The 19206-nt window shown below is 42.1% G+C and overlaps 1 protein-coding gene across 6 annotated transcripts in view; it reads right to left on the minus strand.

Moving 5' to 3' along the window:
* Positions 1-19206, minus strand: part of Shroom3 (shroom family member 3) — a 371082-nt gene that overhangs the window by 77219 nt on the left and 274657 nt on the right. The window lies entirely within an intron of this gene.

Here is a 19206-nt window from a genome sequence, read left to right on the forward strand (position 1 = left end):
CCCCCCCCCCCCACCCCGTCCCAGGTAGGGTATTGCTTTAGCCCAGACTGACCTGGAATTACTCTCAGGACTGCCACCAACTCACAGCAATCCTCCTACCTCAGCCTGCTAAATGCTGGGATTAAAGGCGTGCACCACAATGCCAGGCTAGAATGCATTCTTAAAATTAACCACTGGGATCCATTCCACCTTAAGGAGTGGGGCTCTTTTACTTTCCAGATCTTTCCTCAACCTTAACCTTAAGTAGGGCCTGGGCTTGACATTTCACAAAAGCTTTGTGGCATTTAACAACTTCCTCATTTTTTTCTAAACCACAATTGTGTTGGCTCTGTGACTTAGACTCCAAGGCTAAATTCTTTCCTTTCCACTTTCTTTATGGACACATCTAGAGACACCACCTGGGGTTGTGAGTGTCACAGTAAAGAGCTGGCAGAAACAACAGGTAAAGAGTAAAGAGATGAAAGCAAGGGGAACATAAACCCATCTCATTTTTAAAGGATTATCAATATGCAGAGCCTAGCACCTCAGCACAGATTTCCAAGGTCATATAGTTTTGCTACCTGTTATCTTGGAAGACCAGGATGGCTCTGGAACACATGACTCGTGAAGCCCATTTGTTTGCAACACTCAGGCTAAGCCACAGCAGCTAATTCTCATGCTTCTGCCTGGATGGGCTGGTTCAGGAGGCCAAATAGAAATTTGAGAACCTGAGTAGGAGAGCTAGAAAATGTACTCCGACCTAGGAATCAGACTGGAGGGTGACAGAAGAGTCACCAGTACCCAGAGCACATCTTTTCTACCTTAAATACTTCTGCAATAATGCTCCTATTCTAATGAAATGGTTAGTTCTAGAATGAGTAGGGAGAGGCCTGTCATCTGAGTCCTTTCCTTCCTTCCTTGTCTGTATCTAGAACAAGTTATTTTCTTTCTTTTTTTTTTTAATTTTTTTTGTTTATTTATATTTATTTGAGAAGGACAGACACACACAGAGAAAGGCAGATAGAGAGAGAGAGAATGGGCACGCCAGGGCCTCCAGCCACTGCAAACAAACTCCAGATGCGTGCGCCCCCTCGTGCATCTGGCTAATGTGGGTCCTGGAGAATCTAGCCTCAAACCAGGGTCCTTAGGCTTCACAGGCAAGTGCTTAACCACTAAGCCATCTCTCCAGCCCTAGAACAACTTATTTTCATAGTAGCTCTCTAAATGCACATTAAACTCACACCATCTCCAGAATGCATGTCTCTCCTGTACTGCCTCACAACAGGTTGTCATTGAGTCTGCCAGCACTGTGATCTTATCTGTCAAGGGTACTCCAATGGTGCCACATGCTTCTGCCAGATTGTTCAAGTCTTCTTTTTCTTTCTTTTTTTTCCCCCAAGTCTTTCTTAAAAAAGGATATGTATACTTTCCCATATGTTGGGAGTGATCTCCAAAACATCTTGGTTAAAGAGAAATTGAAGTGAGGAGTCAGGTAGCTTTGTCAGGCAGTTAGGTGAAAGTAAAAAGGCAAGAAGGTCTGCCCTCACAATTTACACTTGCTAGAGGTCAAAAGGAATGATCTGACTTCTTATCTCTTGCCTAGTTCCCTAGACCTGTTTTTCTATACCTGAACCCCTCCCTGGAAGGGAGATCTTTTTCTAGAATTCAAAGCTAATCCTGTGGTTGGTCAAACTTAGACCCGAGAACTTGTAGTCATGGCTGGCTTCTTCCTGAGCCAGCCTCTAGCTCAGACCAATCAGCTGCCTCTCTGGCTCACCTGAGCCAGAAGGTGAAACTCACCACAATAAGATAATAAATAAATGCATGTGAGGGGACAAGCCTCTCCCTGGCCTAGCTACTCCTGAACCTCCAAGTTAAGGTGAGAGAGAAAGAGGCACACAGAGAGTGAATAGTTGCACCAGAGCCTCCAGCCCTTTGTACAGTTTTTCCAGGCCCACCGTGTGGGTGTATTCATTTTCCCACCCTTGGTCTTATACTTCCCATAATAAATGTAAAAATTTAACAATTATCCTTCTTAGTTTGATTCACCCAATTCTTTGGTTAAATGCAAACCCAGAGTTTGGGGTTCAAGGACTTTTTTTGTTTTTTTTCCAAGGTAGGGTCTCACTCTGGTCCAGGCTGACCTAGAATTAACTATGGCAATCCTACTTCTGCCTCCCGAGTGCTGGCATGCACCACCGCACCCATCTCTCTCTCTCTAAATAAATATTAAATTTACTTATTTATTTATATAAGAGAGAGAGAGAGGGAGAGAATGGGCATACCAGGGCCTCCAGCCACTGCAAACAAATTCCAAATACATATACCACCTTTAGCATCTGTGTTATATGGGTCCTGGAGAATCAAACCCAGGTCCTTAGGCTTCGCAGGCAAGCACCTTAACAACTAAGCCATTTCTCCAGCCCCCTCAAGGACTTTCTTGAACCCCTAACACCCTGTTTCAGAAGGTGCTGTTTTTTCTAACTCTTTTTCCAGGAAGGCACACTGAGACAAAGGGTTACTTTTCTTGGTTCAAAATATGTAGGGAATTGGGCTGGAGAGATGGTTTAGCGGTTAAGCGCTTGCCTGTGAAGCCTAAGGACCCCGGTTCGAGGCTCAGTTCCCCAGGTCCCACGTTAGCCAGATGCACAAGGGGGCGCATGCACCTGGAGTTCGTTTGCAGAGGCTGGAAGCCCTGGCGCGCCCATTCTCTCTCTCTCCCTCTATCTGTCTTTCTCTCTGTGTCTGTCGTTCTCAAATAAATAAATAAATAATAAAAAAAATTTAAAAAAAAATATGTAGGGAATCATACACACTTGGGACTAAAACCACTAACAACCACTCATTCTTCTCCCTTTCCGCTCATCAGTTTCAAAAAAAACTCAGTTTATATCTCAAATTTTGTAGCTTTAAAATTACCTAGCCATATTTGATACAGGATAGTGATGGTGGAGCCATTGATGGTCCATTATCAAATGGGCTTATTTTCACTTTAAAAATATCTAAAGATGCATCATAGAAATCCTGGAACCAGTAAAACAGCTTCAAGTAAAAACACAAGCAGTTACTTGACTTTCCAGTCCCACAGAGCAATGTAAAATCCTCCCCTATCTTATCAACAATACTGATCCTTCAGGCTTCAGCTTCCAATGGTGAAATAAGTGAAGGAAGAGTTACTGACCCCCACTCCTATACACTGGCTATAGGTGGGCACACTAACAATTCACACTATCTTAAGTGCTTACTCACTTCACTTGTCCCTCCTCCACCACTCAATAAAGATAAGTGTGCTCGCTTTGGCAGCACATATACTAAAATTGGAACGGCTCAAGGATGACATGCAAATTCGTGAAGCGTTCCATATAAAAAAAAAAAGATAAGAAGGTCCAGCTGGAGCCTGGCATCATCCATCAGTATTTGTTGAACAAATGTGTTGAAAAAAAAAGTGGAGTACTACTAAATGTTTAACAGATCTATAACTGAACTCACAAGTTAAAATGCTGAGATATTTCTTAGGGTTATGTTTCTTGCTATAATCTGATTTCAGTGTCACAATAATAAGCCTAATTGCCATGAAAATGAGTACACAATAGTATTATAACTACAAGTGATAAACTAGAAAACTAAGATAACCTAAGAAAGGTTAACAGGGCTAAAAATATTGTGATCTAGCAGGTTATGGTAACACATGCCTTTAATCCCAGCATTAGGGAGGTTGCAGGAGGATCATTGTGAGTTTGAAGCCAGCCTGGGCTACAGAGTGAGTTCCAGGTCAGCCGGGGCTAGAGTGACACCCTTCCTCAAAAAAAAAAAAAAAAAAAAAACAGACAAAAACCAAAAGAACATAAACCAGGCATAGTAGCACATGCCTTTAATCCCAGCATACGGGATACAGAGGGCTAAGAAGGAGGATCGCTGTGAGTTCGAGGCCACCCTGAGACTACATAGTGTATTCCAGGTCAGCCTGGGCTAGAATGAGAACTTACTTCCAAACCCCTCCCCACCAAAAAAAAAAAAAAGAAGAGCTGGGGCTGCGCTGGAGAGATGGTTCAGCAGTTAAAGGCCAGCCTGAGCTACAGAGTCAGTTCTAGGCCAGCCTGGGCTAGAGTGAGACCCTCCCTCAACAAACAAACAAACAAAAAACCAAAAAGAACAGCTTAGGTGGGCTGGATAGATGGCTAAGTGGTCAAGGTGCTTGCTTGCAAAGCCTAAGGACCCAGGTTCAGTGCCCCAGAACTCACATAAACTGGTACTCATGGTGGCACATGTGTCTGGAATTTGCTTGCAGTGGCTAGAGGTTCTAGTGCACCCATTCTCTCTCTCTCTCTAATAAATAAATTTAAAAATCACTTTTTTTTTTTTTTGGTTTTCCAAGGTAGGGTCTCACTTGAGCCCAAGCTGACCTGGAATTAACTATGTAGTCTCAGGGTGGCCTCGATCCTCCTACCTCTGCCTCCCAAGTACCAGGAAGGCATGCGCCACCAAGCCCAGCAAAGTTTTTTTTTTTTTTTTTTTTTTTTAATTTAAAGAATATCTGTGGCTGGAGAGGTGGCTCAGGAATTAAAGGCATTTACTTGCAAAGCCTGATGGCCCAGGTTCAATTCCCTACTACCTATGTAAAGCCAGATGCACAAGTGGTACATGCATCTGGAGTTAATTTGCAGTGGCAAGAAGATCTGGCATGCCCACTCTCTCTCTGTTTGACAATAAATTAATTTTAAAAATATTGTGATCTACAACTGCAATGATCTATTGCATCATCTTTCTTCCCCCAGATAAGAAACAAGAAATCCAGGACAACCATCTACCTATTTCTACTTCCTATGATGAGTACATCCTGTCCTTTAATATCTCTAACTTCTGGGCTGGAACAATTGCTTAGTGGTCAAGGCACTTGCCTGTGAAGCCTTAGGTCCCAGGTTCAATTCTCCAGTACCCACATAAGCCAGATACACAAGGTAGCACATGTGTTTGGAGTTCATTTGCAGTGGTTAGAGGTCCTGGCATGCCCATTCTCTTTATCTGCCTATCTCCTTCTCTCTCCCTCAAATAAATAAGTAAAACAAAACAAAATATCTCTAACTTCTAAGTTTTACTATGTAATATTTTAGTAGACCATTAGCTGTTTTCTGAACTGAGCTTCAGCCAGTAGAATATAAAATTCCAGATCATCCTGCTACTATGAACAATGTAAAAATTTGGAAAGGACAGGAGAAGCTGGAGTAGAAGACCTAGGAGCTGGAAGCGATAAAAAGAGCCTCTCTGGGTTCTTTTAGTTACTGGCTTCTATTGAGCTTAATTTTCTTCTGTTTTGTCCTTAAAAGGGAAGAAAAGGGGTAGAGAATTGAAGAATCATATCTTTCTGGCAGAGGTTATTACAACCACAGGGAAGTGGTTTCACATGTTAGAATCAGCCATTTCTTTCCTTGTGCTGTGCCTCATCTAGCAGGCGGCCACTTCCTCAGTAGCTTTTCCTTCCAGAGTAGCTAGTGCAACCTTGAAAGTAAATGCTGCCAATCCACTAGTTAACGCCTATATTCCTCTGTACTATGTAGTGTTCCTTAAATCAGCCTACAAAGAATCAAGTGGGCTGGCTACTAATGCCCATCCTACAACCACTCCCATTTTTAAAATTTATTTATTTGCAAGCAAAGAGACAGAGAAGGCGAGATAGAGACAGAGAATGAAAATGAATATGGGTGTGCCAGGGCCGCCAGCCACTGCAAAGGAACTCCAGATCCATGTGCCACTGTGCATCTGGCTTTACATGGGCACTGGGGAACCTAATCCAGGCTGTTAGGCTTTACTGGCAAGTGCCTTAACCACTGAGCCATCTCTCCAGCCCCCAACCACTCCCTTCTTGCCCAACCCTAACTTCATTCAGATTCCCAGAAGTTTCCCAAACCTACCAAGCTCTTTGCTTTCACACATTTTCCCTCCAATTCCATATTCTTTCCAGTTCATTACTTGGGCTGGCTACTCCTTAGCCGTCAGCTTCCAGGTCAAACACCACCCCATAGGCCACCTCATCTGATATAAAGATTCTCCTTCCGGGTATTCTATCTTTCCCTTTATTGTGCTTATCGCTGCTTGGAATTGTGTACTTGTCCACAGCTACAGCAGAGGAAGCTCAGGCCAGGGTCCTTATCTAGCTCTTCTCTTGTTTTTCTGAAACACTATTTACCCAGGGTCCCCATGGGAAAAGACTCATAGTAGGCACATAGTGGTACATGTTGGTTAAATGAATTCTAGGATACCATAGCAAATAGTTTTGTGTAAGGCTTCCAAAATGAAGGTCTATTCCCTAAGCCTTTAAATTGTTCATAGCAGGTTTTCAGGAAGGGTTCTTCTTTTCTTCTGGTCACTTTTGACATAGACTGTGAGCTTTAACTTTTAGTGCAGGCTTTCTTGGGAGAGTAGTGGCACGGGAGGATCTATGGCCAAGACCTTTGGTAAATAGCTGACATGGCTCAGTGCAGTTTTGTTGGCTTGATTTGGAAGCAACCAGAATGCATTTCATTAAATCAGCAGTGTGCATTTATACAGGATTATCTTCAAAACCCTTTGTAGAAATTCCTTCAATTAATACTGGGTGTATATGCGTACTAATTTTCATAACTATTTGCCTTACTAGAAGCCATGCTCTTGTTTTTCCAAGTGTCTTTTTTATTCCTGCTTCATGTTTTTCATGATTGACTTTATTATTGTCACACCATCCAATCATCCACCCTTTCTTTGGGTTAATAGTTGTCTAATGCCATTGCTATAGGATCTCTACCATCTCTAAGATGTTAACAAGACTTAGATTCTAAAATTCTTCCATGCCTGGAGGGAGATTATGGACCTTGAGGACAGATTTCTGTTCTAAGTCAAACATAGCTGCTCTTCAGTTTCTAGTGACTGATCAGGTAACCATGTATCAAAGATTTCATAGACATTCTCAGTGAACTGCCCCTTCTCTAAGGGCCACCTTGCTCCTATTACTGACCCTTTGCTACTAATTTATTTGAGCCTTAACCTTCTGGGTCTCTTTCTCTTCATTACTCTTTTTTTGCTATTCTAATCATTCTAATCTTCTTAGTCTGTATCCCCTCAGGGCTGTATCCTATCTGGCTTTTGTTTGTTTTTAATTTATTATTATTTTATTTATTTGAGAGAAAGAGAAAGAGAAGGGAGAGAGAGAGAGACAGACAGACAGACAGACAGACAGAAATGGGCATGGCAGGACCTCCAGCCTCTGCAAACAAACTTCAGACACATGTACCACCTTGTGCATCTGGTTTATGAGGGTACTGAGGAACTGAATCTAGGTCTTTAGGCTTCTCAGGCAAGCGCCTTAATACCTAAGCAACCTCTCCAGCTCTGTTGGTCTTTTAATCACAGGCATGGTACTGACCTGTACTTAAAGACTGTCTGTCCATTCACTCACTCAAGGCTTGGTCTGTGACAAAGGGCAGACAAAACCCTCCATCCTCAGATTGATGTTCTCTGTACATCTCAGGTCTGGCTTAACTTGCACCTTCTCTGGCTTTTAAATTAAATTAAAAAAATTTTTTTAGAGGTAGGGTCTCACTATAGCCCAGGATGACCTGGAATTTGCTCTGGAGTGTCAGACTGACCCCAAACTCACAGTGATTCTCCTACCTCTGCCTCCCAAGTGTTGGGATTAAAGGTGCATGCCACTACCTCTGGCCAATTTTTTTTGAATTATTATTAATTAGTTTTGTACTCAGCGAATACAGTCAATTTGGTACCATTGTTAGGCTCATCCATGTCCTACCCCCTCCCCCTGACCACTCCTTGTTGAGGTATATGGGTTATGCATTCTGGATCTGGCCAAATTTTTTTGTGTGGTTTTTCGAGGTAGGGTCTTACTCTAGGCCAAGGAATTCACTATGGAGTCTCAGGGTGGCCTTGAACTCACAGCAATCCTCCTACCTCTGCCTCCCGAGCAAATTTTTATTTTTGTTTTTTTACTTCCCTAAAGATATCTCACATGGACCCACACTTACAATTTATGCCATTGACACTTAGCTTATTTCTAATTCTTTCTGAATTTATAAGCTTAACTAATTCTAATGTCAACCCTGCATAAAGATGGGAAAAGGAGTAAATAAGAAAAAAAAAGACTAGCCAAATTTTTCAACCTGCAAAATACATATTAATCTTCTTCAGGTTTACTTTGACTTCATTTTTTCCACTTACTGAATCCTCAGATAAAACCAGCCAGGCTTGAGACTACATAGTGAATTCCAGGCCAGCCTGGGCTACAAGGAAAACCTACCAAGAAAAACAAAAACACAACAAAACAAATGTTAATGAAGGACTGGAAACAATGTATGGGGTGGGGGAGTGCTTACTGTGCAAGCATAAGGATCTGAGTTTGGATTCCCAGCACCCACATAAAAGCTAAGTGGGCAGCACATACTCATAATTCCAGTACCAGAGAGGTAGAAAGAAAAGGATCCCTGGAGCTTGCTGACTGGCTTGTCTAGCCTAATAGGTGAGCTCCAGATTTAGTGCCAGATCTTGCCTCAAAAATCCAGATGGAGTTGAGCGTGGTGGCACACGCCTTTAATCCCAGCACTTGGGAGGCAGAGAGTAGGAGGATTGCCATGAGTTCGAGGCCACCCTGAGACTACAGAGTTATTTCCAGGTCAGCCTGAGCTACAGTGAGACTCTATCTTGAAAAAATAATAATAATAAAATGAAATAAAAATCCAGGTAGAGAGCAATTGCGGAAACATCCAGATCAACCTCTGATTTCTACACACCCTGGCCTACACACAACATACATGCACACAAATGAGCATGCATACATACACCAAAGGCAAACAAGCAAAAATACAAAAATGCAAAAGTGAATGGAGGTAGTCATTCATTAGGAGAAAAAGGAGTCCCTTGCTAAATTTGACAACATCAGTTGAGGAATCTTATTGAAAAGGAACTGCCTTGTTTTTAAGGTAGCCTAATCCTTACTTTGCCCAAGAGGATTACTGGGTATCAGAAAGGAGCTCAAATGCACTTTTTTAAAGCCCCTGCCAAATGCATCTGTGTTCACAATATCCAAGACTTGTTTTGCTTTTTAGGTTAGATAATAAGCATTCCTTGCCATTTAAATGTCTCTGAATCAAAAGTCTAAATGTTTCCCACTTTTGCTATCACCTAAAGCAGATTGTTTCCCAAGCTTGCTTTTCTCCAGTTATTGCTTCTACTATGGAAGCACAATTTATATGGAAAGTGAGGCACCAAAATGTAGCCAGTGAGTGGATGAATAACTGCAGTTTATAAGAGGCCTTTCCAAGGTATTGTAACCATTCTTCCACGGGTGGTTTGTACTCCCTTAGTTGCTATGGTGCAGTGTAACACAGGTTCTTTTCTCCTGATCCTGTGAATTCCCATGTCTCAACATTTAAATTTCTGGATCCACTGACATATACAGTTTAAACATCCTAATCTGAAAATCCAATATCAATATCATCCCAAAAATCCAAAACTTTTTGACCATTAACACAACACTCAGAAAATTTTATATTTTGAAACATTTCAGATTTCTGGACTGGGGAGGGTAAAATCTATATGAGTATTCAAAATCCCCTGAAATCCACAATCTGAAATACCTCTGGTCCCAGACATTTTATACTCAGCCTGTATAACATAAAGTAGGTCAGATAAAAAGCTGTCTTTAGGCCGGAGGTGGTGGTGTGTGCCTTTAATCCCAGCACTCAGGAGACAGAGGATTACTGGGTTCGAGGCTACCCTCTACATAGTTAAATTCCAGGTCAGCCTGGACTAGAGTAAAACCATGTATTGAAACCGGACCCCCCAAAAAAGCTGTCTTTAGTTTAGCATAGCATGCTCAGAACATCAGATTATAGTTATCACCTGTGTTGGGCCTTATGGTTGACCAAATATTTTACATAGCAAATTTAATCTACATAACTCTAGACATTGCTACAAGGAACTGAGTCACAGGTTATTTAAATAACTTGTTCAAGACCACAAAGAAAATGGTTCCCAAGGTGCTCATAAATACCTTCCACCATCAGACCCATTGCCTATGGGCTTAGATATCTGCTGGATGGCAAGGTCTCTAAAATCCCTGGTGGGCATGACAATTCCTCCAGTACTACATTCCTTAGGAGGGAGGAAGTGAGGCCTACTTTCTGCCCTTCTCCTTACTGCCAGTTCTGCTTACAGGTCCACCAGTAGGACCTTCTCTACTTGGGGCCAACTGGACTCCAAATGAGAAAGGATTTAATTAAGAAGCTTTCAAACCCTGTTGGAATACAGCTTCCTGCAAACTGTTGGCTGGCTTGACTCATATCTACAGCTTCAAGGCTCCAGGTTCTTCCTGCTTTCTGTGCCTGCTGGATCTTCCAGGCTGGATGTGAAACCAATCCCTTCAACTTGGGCAACTGGCTTTGTTAAAATGTAGTAAACTGGGCTAGAGAGCCTGTGAAGCCTAAGGACCCGGGTTCGATTCTCCAGGTCTCATGTAAGTCAGATACACATGGTGGCGCATGCATCTGGAGTTTGTTTGCAGTGGCTGCAGACCCTGGCATGCCCATTCTCAATCTCTCTCTCTCTCTCTCTCTCTTTCTGTCTCTAATAAATAAATAAGCCTTTGAAAAAAATGTCAGTAGCTCATCAACAGATGGTTTAGGGAACAAAAGTCCAAGGCAAAGCAGGTGGGGATACCAGCGGTCACTTAGTCTGATTAGGCAGAGATGCTGCCTTAGGCAGCAAATCCAGCAAGTCACCAACAGCCAAACAAGACTAGCCTGGGCCGGAAATAGCACAAGCTGTCCATCAGCTTATAGGTCTCTTCCCACTGCAACCCTGACACACCAAGCCCAGAATGGCACAGAACCCAGAACAAAGAGGAGGTACTGGACTGTGACCCTATTTCACAAATCCAGCTGTGGATCAATGGCCTCAGCCCTAGCCAGACCTGGCTCAGTAGGGGGGGGAGCCTCCTCTCACCACACATTCCAGCTGCTCCTGGTAGAGAGGTAACCATGGGAACCAACACAAAGGGCTTAATGTTAGAGGACAAGCTGGAGGTGACAAGGCTGAGAAGGACTCCAGTGACAGTCTTGCATTTTTCCATCTGCAGCCATCCCTGTCTACTGTAAGTCAGTCTAAGACTAAAGTGAGGCTTGCCCACAGCTAAGCTGCCTAGAACAAGACCTCAAGGGGGTTAGGACAGACAGACTCTGAGATCCCTATAGGGTCTTCTTCAAGTTTTTTTTTTCCCTTTCAGACAAGTACGGCCCTAAACTACATCTGCCAGTCATTCTGCCCTCAGATAGTACAGTTCATTTGGATGACCAGAGCCAGTACACAGTGGCATTTCTGAGAACATAAGGTGACACTCTGTCAAGGTGACACTCTGTCAAGGGCTCCTCCCGGAGTCACCTAGCTTCTGCTCTGTATGTCTACAACTACCTGCTTTACAGGCTGGTAACTTCTACAGAGACCTCTTGGGCTGAGGAAGTAAGTAGTCATGAGATTTTACATGTCCTGTAATTCTGGCCCTCCAAAGAAGAAACCAACAGTCCCAAGGACTTCGGGGTGTGGGAGGGGGGAAAATGCTTGTTTCTAAATAAGCAATCATGTCCACACAGCATTTTTTAAAAAATATCTTCAACCCCCTAGCATCTATATGCTACTTTAGTAAATTGGCCAGTGGGACATTTTAAGTTGTCATAAATAGTGTTTTCAACGTACTACTTAGATTTTTTGTTATTGTTGTTTGGTTTTTTGAGGTAAGTTCTCACTCTAGCCCAGGCCGAACTAGAATTTACTATTTACTCAGGATGGCCTCAAACTCATAGCAGTCCTCCTACCTCTGCTTCCCAAGTGCTGGGAGAATTTAGTTTTATGTAAAGTTTTAGTTCAAGGTTCCCAAGAATCTGGAAGTCAAAGAAATGCCAATAAGAATAAGCAATACAAAATATTCTGTATCAGCAACTAACTTTTGCTCTTATAACAATGTGGTGGAGCACATTTCTCTCCTGCTGTCCTGTTGGAGGAAGACAGAATATTTGCAGCATAGGTATTAATCCTAATAGACAGCCTTGGTCTCTAAATTTTAGTTCACAAACTGATGGACTTACTACTACTTTTTAATATTTTATTTATTTGAGAGAAAGAGGGAGGTAGATAGAGAACGGGCATACCAGAGCCTGTAACCACTGCAAATGAACTCCAGATGCACAGGGTACCTTGTGCATATGGCTTATGTGGGTAGGAGGGAATCGAACCTGGGTCCTTAGGCTTCAGAGGCAAACACCTTAGCCACTGAGCCATCTTTCCAGCCTGACTTAGTATGTCTTATTTGGAGTTCTTGGGGTAAGGTAGGTGGGAAAACTGAGTGCCTGTAACAGGCAGATTCTTGAGGGGATAGGGAAAGAACTTCCCTCTCCAAGGTGGCAGATCTATTAACCATTTAAGAGCACACTTAGAACCAGATGTGATGATACACACCTGAAAGTACAACAATGAAAAGGATGAGGCAGGAGGATGGAGAGTTCAAGGTCTGTTTGGGCTATATACCAAGATCCCGTGGCAAAATCATACAACAACAAAAAACCCCCAAACATTTAAGGAGTCAGCCAATTTCTCTTCCATCAGTGTTCATCTGCACACAGCCCATAGTGGTGACACAAGTGCCACTTATTGGTGTTATTCTCTCCTTGAAGTAATTTAGTATCAAAAATATTGCCTAGAGGGGCTGGAGAGATGGCTTAGTGGTTAAGCGCTTGCCTGTGAAGCCTAATGATCTCCATTTGAGGCTCGATTCCCCAGGACCCCCATTAGCCAGATGCACAAGGGGGCGCACACATCTGGAGTTCGTTTACAGTGGCTGGAAGCCCTGGCGTGCCCATTCTCTCTCTTTCTCCCTCCTTCTCTCTGTTGCTTTCAAAGAAATTAAAAAAAAAAATTAAAAAGATATATTGCCTAAAAAGGAAAGGTAACTAACATCTACCATGGATTGCCTCAATCAAGAGCAGGATTACAGCCGGGCATGCATGGTGGCGCACGCCTTTAATCCCAGCACTCGGGAGGCAGAGGTAGGAGGATCACTGTGAGTCTGAGGCCACCCTGAGACAACATAGTGAATTTCAGTCAGCCTGGGCTAGAGTGAGACCCTACCTCGAAAAACCAAAAAAAAAAAAAAAAAAAAAAAAAAAAAAGAGCAGGATTACATTCAATTCTAGCCCTGACACCTCTGTAAAATCAGACAGGCATTTGTTTATACTGATAAGAGACCCTAGTACATGTGCATGCACACACACGTGCATACAATATGCAAATAAATACAAATTTTAAAAATAAATATGAAAGGAAATACCAATACCTACCTCACAGGAATATGAGAAAGATCCAACCAGCCAAGAGAAGAGCCCTTTCAGATAGGGTTCAATCATTAGTAAAAATTTGGTAAGTGTTAATAACTAACACCATTTACTAAGTGGTTGGCTAGTGATTTTTACATATATGTTGACATTTAATCCTAATAACAGTAGTGATGTGGTAAACATTAATGTCTTTCCCTGGTTATTATGATCACTACTCTGCACATGCAGAAATGGAGGTGTCACAGATTCCCCAAGTCACCAGTGGACAGCAATGCTCAGATACAAACATGGGTCATTCTGCTCCCATAACCTGTGACCTTTCTATTCACTCAGTTGCCTTTATATAAGGCCTCTTTGTTGTTATTTTTGGTAAAGAATAACAAGATAAAACAGTAGCAAACTTGAGTGTTTAAGAACAAGGAAAAAGAATCAAGATCTAAAAATCTCAACTTAAAGCCAGAGGCTTTGGAAACAAAACACATAGTGCATGAAAAACCAAATCTAGCCAAAGATAGGCTCTCTGCTCTAAAAAACAGCCCAACAGAAAAACGTTCATGTTCACATTCAAGTGAAATCATCTACACGCCCCTTAGTACAAAACCTTCCTATTCATCATCACTGAATTCCCAGAGGCTAATAAGCTCTCAGTTAATGTTTTAAACAGTTTATTTTTATTTATTAGAGAAGTGGGGGAATGAGGGAGGGAGGGAGAGAACAGGCATACCAGGGTCTCTAGACACTGCAAATGAACTCCTGATGCATGTGTCACCATGAGCATCTGGCTTACATGGGTTCTGGGGAATTGAATCTGGGTCCTTAGGCTTCACAGGTGACCACCTTAACCATTAAGCCAACTCTCCAGCCATTAGTAAATATTTGATAAGCGTTTACTAAATAAATTAAACCAGTACTATAACAAAATGCCTCTTTAGAGTTGACAGAGTATAACATCTTTCCCAAGTACTTTTTGGTTGTTGTTGTTGTTTCAAGGTAGGATCTCAACTCTAGTCCAGACTGACCTGGATCTCACTCTACAGTTCCAGGCTAGACTTGAACTCAGTTATCTTCTTACCTTTGCCTCATAAGTGCTGGTATTAAAGGTGTGTACCACCATGCCCAGCTATGAATAACATATATACTTTTAAGTATTTGGGCCAGGCACATATATATATATATATGCACACACATATACATACAGAGAGAGAGAAGAGAGAGAGAATATGGGCATGCCCGGGCCTCTAGCCACTGCCACTAAACTCCAAATGCATGTGCCACCTTGAATCTCTGGCTTACATGGGTACTGGAAAATCAAACCTGGGTCCCTAGGCACCTTAACCACTAAGCCACCTCTCCAAATATCTTATATAATTAATCTGTTTTAATATAGACATTTCCTTTTTCACCAGTATCTTTGGAAAAAGGGTACAAAACCCAAGCATTCCACCTGGATCCTCACAAGATGCTGTGAATTTCAGTCTAGGAGATCAGCTGTGAAGATTATCATGGAATTAGTCTTCAAAATGAGGGGTTTACAATAGATATTCCCTCTTTTTGGGGTTTCTGTAAAGATGACAAGCCCCTGTGATAGTATGAATCAGGCAGGCAAGAATATCACATTAAGGGGCTGGAGAGATGGCTCAGTGTTTAAGGTACTTGCCTGAAAAGCCTAAGGATCCAGGTTTGTTTCCCCAGTACTCACATAAGCCAGATGCACAAGATGGCACGTGTCTAGTGTTTGTTTGCAGTGGCTGGAAGCCCTAACATGCCCATTCTCTCTCTCTTTCTCTGCCTCTTTTTCTTTCTCATTAATAAATAAAATATTTAAAAAAGAATATCACAAAAGCCCCAGGTGTGGTGGTGCATGCCTTCAATCCCAGAACTTGGGAGGCAGAGGTAGGAGGTCTGCCATGAGTTCAAGGCCACCCTGAGACTACAGAGTGAATTCCAGGTCAGCTCTGAGCTAGAGCAAGATGCTACCTTGGAAAACCAAAAACAAAACAAAAAACAAATCACACATTCTCTGTAAGCATATACGAACACATAAAAACACCTACTAAAATGCAAGGAAACCACCTTATATCTATAATAGCCTTGAAAACCTGAGTAAATGAGATACTTATCACAAAAAAGCATAAATGCTCTTATTACTAATACTGAAGCCATACACTTATCACAGTGCATAGAAAGAAGTATTTATTGACCACTAACTAAATTAAGTACATGTAATCATTATCTAACTCAGTCTTCCTACAGTCCTATGGCGGTGATATGGTAGACTGTCCAGTGTTCTGAGGCATTGCACAAATTACTCAAGATAACTTATATTAAAGACAGAGATGGAATGAGTACCTCTGTATCGCTCTAGAATCCAAGTTCCTTTTAATGTATGTTTTACATACACTAAAATGCATAGGTCTTCTGTGTTAAGTTCAGTAGGGTTTAATAATTGTATATACTTATGTTGCTATTTCTGAAAATTAGACATAAAACATTTCCATTTAAATTTTTTTTTAATTTATTTGAGAGAGAGAGAGAGAGAGAGGAAGAAAGAGAGAGAGAGAGGTAGAGGAAGAGAGAGAGAAAGATAGAGAGAGAGAGAGAATGGGCACACCAGGGCTTACAGCCACTGCAATTGAACTTCAGATGCATGTGCTACCTTGTACATCTGGCTTACGTGGGTTCTGGGGAATCAAACTTGGGGCCTTTGGCTTTGCAAGCAAGTGCCTTAACCACTAAGCCATCTCTCCAGCCCCCCTTTTTTTTTTTTTTTTTTTTTTTGGTTGTTTGTTTTTGAGGTAGTGTTTCACTCTAGCCCAGGCTGACTTGGAATTCACTATGTAGTCTCAGGGTGGCCTGGAACTGCTGGGATTAAAGGTGTGTGCCACTATGCCCAGCTTCTAACATTTCCATTTTACAGAAAGCTTCTCTTACCTCTTTCTATTTACCCTTACCACACATACACATAAAAGGCAACCTCTGAATTATATTGTCATGAATTAGCTTAGCCTATTCCAGTATTCACAAATAGAATGCTTAGGGCTGGAGGTATAGCTCAATGGTAGAGCATTTGCCTAGAGTTCAAGGTCCTAGGCTAATCAATCAACTGTGTATTTTTTATTTATTTAAATATTTTACTCATTTATTTATTTATGAGAAGGAGGCAGATATATACATAGAAAGAATGGGCACACCAGGACCTTCAGCCACTACATACGAACTCCAGACACATGTGCTACCTTGTGTTATCTGGCTTACGAGGGTACTGAGGAATCAAACCTGAGTCCTTAGACTTTGAAGGCAAGCACCTTAACTGCTAAGCCATCTCTCTATCCCATATGTATTTTTTTGTATCTGACTTTTTAGTTTACACAATACTTTTTTTTTTTTTTTTTTCGAGGTAGGGTCTCACTCTAGCCCAGGCTGACCTGGAATTTACTATGGAGTCTCAGGGTGGCCTTGAACTCATGGCAATCCTCCTACCTCTCCTTCCCGAGTGCTGGGATTAAAGGCATGCGCCACCACGCCTGGCTCACAATACTTTTTTAATTTTATCTTTTATTGATTTATTTGCAAGCAGAGAGAGAGGAAAGAGAGACAAGCAGAGAGAATGGGAGCACCAGGGCCTCTAACCACTATAAACTCCAGATGCATATGTCACCCTGTGCATCTATCTGGCTCACATGGGTACTATGGAATTGGACCTGCGTTCTTAGGCTTTGCAGGCAAGTGCCTTAACTGCTAAGCCATCTCTCCAGCCCCACACATACTTTTTTTGTTTGTTTTTCTGTTTTCTCAAGGTAGGGTCTCATTCTAGCTCAGGCTGACCTGGAGTTTACTATGTAGTCACAGGATGGCCTCAAACTCATGGCTATCCTCCTACTTCTTCCTCCCAAGTGCTGGGATTAAAGGCGCGCACCACCACACCAGCCCTACACATACTTAAATTTTTTTTTTATTATGTATTTATTTGAAAGAGAAAGGAGGAGAGTGAGTGAGAATGGGCATACCAAGCCACTGCAAACAAACTCCAAACACATGCACCATCTTGTACAACTGGCTTATTTGGGTCCTGGGGAATCAAACCTGGGTCCTTCGGCTTTGCAGGCAGATGCCTTAACTGCAAAGCCATCTCTCTAGCCCTGCAATACTTTTTTTTAAAAAATATTTTTATTTATTCACAAGGAGAGAGGCAGAAACTGAGAGAATGGGTGTGACAGGGCTTCCATCCGCTGCAAATGCATACACCACTGTGCATCTGGCCTTGTGCACTGGGGAATTGAACCTGGGTCATTAGGCTTTGCAGGTAAGTACCTCAACCACTGAGCCATCAATCTAGCCCTTATCTAATACTTTTTTGTGTAGGTTTCTTCAACTATCAGTTCATTTTTTCTAGTGACTGCTAAGTAATATTCCATTCTATAGATGTAGTGTAGTTTGTTTATCCATTTTCTTGTTGATAGATGTATAATTATTTCCACTTGTAGACAATCATGAGAAAAATTGCTATAAGCACTCTGTGTGTCTTTTTGTGAACACTTGTTTTCCTCTGCTTGGGTAAATTCCTAGGTGTGGAAATGCTGGGTCATAGGTTGCTATGTATTTAACTTTACAACAAGATTATGTTCTTAACCCCTGTACTCTATACTCTATTCCCTCGGGACAGCATTAATTAATCACATGTGTATGTGTGTGTGTGTGTGTGCGCGCGCGTGTGTATGTATGCATGCATGTATGTATATGTTTGAGTTTTTGAGGAAGGGTCTCAATCTAGCCCAGGCTGACTCTGTATTCTCAGGCTGGCCTCAAATTCACAGTGATCCTCCTATCTCTGGCTCCCAAGTGCCGGCATTAACATGTTTCATTTCATATGAGTTCTCTGAAGGCAGGAAACCCGTTCCTAGTTCCTGAGATGCCTCCCACATTGTATATGTTTGCTGAATGAATGAATGACTTCTTATTTTTTTGGGGGGGGTGTTGCAATAAACTAACAAAACTCATTTCTGCTGGATATGTTGGTGCATACCTTTAATCCCAGCACCCGGGAAGCAGAGGTAGGAGGAGCACCATGAGTTCAAGGCCACCCTGAGACTACACAGTGAATTCCAGATCAGCCCAGGCTAAAGTGAGACCCTACCTTGAAAAACTGAAACACACACACACACAAAAGAGAGAGAGAGAGAAAAGAAACCCATTTCTAACATGTAAGGAGACATGTGACAAACAGAGGATGTGAAGTGGGGGCACTGCTCACTAATGCAAGATGAAAAATTGTCAAGCCAGAGACCTGTCCCCTTTTTTTTGGATAGGACCATTCCTAGGTAGGCCAGTCTGCTGTGACCATATAGGAAGAAAGAGGTGGTAGCTCCTTTCCAAGTTATACTCTGGCAAGAGAGGGAGATGTCATTGCAGTTGAGGTCACACACTGGTTAGAATTACATACTCTTAAAGACAGGCAGAGGAAGCAACAAGCCATAGAAAATCAGCAAAATCAAAACACAGCTGGGACTATCCAACAGAAACTACAAGAGTACTTGGTTTTGTTCAATGTACCATGAGGTCTACCTGAACATGGAAATCAAGAATAAATTTTGAGCAGAGTGGTGGTACACGCCTTTAATCCCAGCACTTGGGAGGCAGAGGTAGGAGAACTGCAGTGAGTTCGAGGCCGCCCTGAGACAACACAGTGAATTCCAGGTCAGCCTGGGCTAGAGTAAGACCCTACCTTGAAAATTTTAAAAATTAAAAAAAAAAAGAATAAATTTTCAGGGTTGGAGATGACTCAGCAGTTAAGGCACTTGTCTGCAAAGCCTAATAATGACTTGGGTTTAATTTCTCAGTACCCGCATAAAGCCAGATGCAC

The sequence above is a fragment of the Jaculus jaculus genome, chromosome 11 (genome assembly GCF_020740685.1).
Source record: "Jaculus jaculus isolate mJacJac1 chromosome 11, mJacJac1.mat.Y.cur, whole genome shotgun sequence".
Taxonomy (NCBI): domain Eukaryota; kingdom Metazoa; phylum Chordata; class Mammalia; order Rodentia; family Dipodidae; genus Jaculus; species Jaculus jaculus.